Source organism: Malaclemys terrapin, chromosome 11 (assembly GCF_027887155.1).
Source record: "Malaclemys terrapin pileata isolate rMalTer1 chromosome 11, rMalTer1.hap1, whole genome shotgun sequence".
NCBI classification, from domain to species: Eukaryota; Metazoa; Chordata; order Testudines; family Emydidae; genus Malaclemys; species Malaclemys terrapin.
The window spans coordinates 28982650-28984996 of NC_071515.1; positions in this window are offsets into that span (position 1 = coordinate 28982650).

Here is a 2347-nt window from a genome sequence, read left to right on the forward strand (position 1 = left end):
CCTGAGAAATAACAATTCTGTTTTCATGCAAGTGTCCCTACCATTGGGGGAAAAAATGAGGAAGATATTCAAAATGACATATAAAACAGAATGGCTCCTAAACAGAATGTTTTTCAAAGTTTTCCCTAAGGTATCATCTGCTCTTTAATCTCCTTATTACTACATTGTCTAAAGTTCAGAATACATGTAGCTCAGAGACTTCTTGCAGATTATTCCAATTCAAATCCAACTGTTTCCCAACGTGTCAAAACAAAGTTAAGTAACAAAACTAGAGTTAAATAACAAACAGTGGGACAGAAATATTAAAAGATTAAGACAAGAAAAGATACATAATTGGGTGAGAGTAAAGTAAAATGGACAGTTGATGAGACAAAGCCTGTTCCAGATGATAACAGCTGCAAAGAAAGTGGGTCTCATGTCAACAGTGATGAGATTCTTTCAAAAAAGACAGAGAGGAAGTCAGTGCTAAAACTGTGGAAATAGGGAAGAAGATAGACAAGGTCCATGTGCCGCTATAGCACCATAGCATAGACACTTCCTACATCGATGGAAGGGGTTTGTCCATTGATGTAGTTGACCCACCCCTCCATGAGGTGGTAACTAGGTTGAGCCAAGAATTCTCCCACTGACCTAGCCTGGTCTACACCAGGAATTAGGTCAACCTAACTATGGCACACAGGGCCGTCCCTACCCATACGCAAACTATGCAGCTGCATAGGGTACCAGGAAATTTGGGGCACCCTACGCAGCTGCGTGCTGCATCCAGCTCCAGTGGCCAGCCCAATCCCCCGGACAGCTGAACCGGCCCCTCGCGAGCTGGGCACAGCAGGGTCCATGAAAGTTGTCTCCGCCCCAGCCCTGCCCCTTCCCCCACCAAAAACCCCAGGGGACTGCAGCAGGGTCAGGGTCGGGCCCGCCCTACACTCACCGGGTGATGGGAAGTGGAGCGACCAGCCCCAGCCACACTGCTGATGAGTGCTGGGGGGCCGTTCCCCCCCTTCCCCCAAGCCTGGAAGCCGGGGGAGCAGAGCGGAGCAGGCTAGGGCTGGGTCGCTCCACTTCCCGCTGCCCCGTTAGTGTGGGGGTGGGCCCAACCCCTGCTGCCTTCCTGCACTGGCTGTCCTGCCTCCCAAAGCCCTTGGGCGCAGCCCCCCCGCCACGGAGGCCTGGGATGCCCCCCACCCCCTGCAGAGGCCTGGAACACCCCCTCCCTTTGGAGACTCCGGGCCAGCCCCCCTGCAGGGGGCTGTATAGGGCACCACAATCTCTAGGGATGGCCCTGATGGCACACAGGGCACAAGATCTTTTACAGCCTGAGCAATGTAACTAGGTCCATCTAATTTTTGAGCGTAGCCAGGTTTGAGAAAGGCAGGAGCAACTTGTTAGATGATTTTAAGCATAAGGAAGGAATTTTTGAACTAGATCCTGAAATAAAAAGGAAGCTGTGGACTGGAGTTCAGCAGACACATATAGATGTTCTGTTGAACAAAGCAGAGATGGATCAAACCCAGAACATCAAATTCAAACCCTTCCAACTCCAGGGTATTGGCAGGGCCGGCTCCAGGCACCAGCGCAGCAAGCTGATGCTTGGGGCAGCCCTTGGAAGGGGGCGGCACGTCCGGGTCTTTGGTGGCAATTCGGCGGCGGGTCCCTCAGTCCCTCTCGGAGAGAAGAATGAAGTGGTGCTGTAGAGCAGCCGCCGAAGTGCCGCCGATCGCAGCTTTTTTTTTCTTTCTCTCTCTCTCTCTCTTCGCCGCTTGGGGCAGCAAAAAAGCTGGAGCCAGCCCTGGATATTGGGATGTGTTTCCAGGGCTGATCTAGGGTTGTCAACCCTTCAGAATTGTCCTGGAGTCTCCAAGAATTAAAGATTCATTTTTAATTAAAGACTGTCATGTAATGAAACCTCCAGGAATACAACCAAAAATGCCAACCCCAGCCAGATCCAAGGCCATCAGCGCCCTATCTTCTGGTTTGGGTGTGACCAAAACCTCAGGTGAACAGCGGGGGAGAATCCAGCGCGACCACTCACACCCCAGCCCAGCCTGAGCCGGCTCTGGAGGGACCCCAAGCACCGTCTGGGCCACTAATGGGCGGCGCAAAGGTTTAAACGTTTCCCATCCACAGCAGCTGCAGAGACCGCCCCGCTCAGAGGCTCCCCGGGGACACTGGGTCCCCGCCGCGGAACAGCGGGAGCGCGATCTGCCGCTGAGGCAGCTTCCAGGGGACGGGGCGCCCAAGCAGCCGCCCAGCTCCCGCGGCCGGGGGCCCCGCCAGGGCCTCCCCAGCTCCCTGCCCGCCCCAGAGGCGGGGCCGCCCCTTCCAGACCCAGCCAGCCGATCGCCTCGGC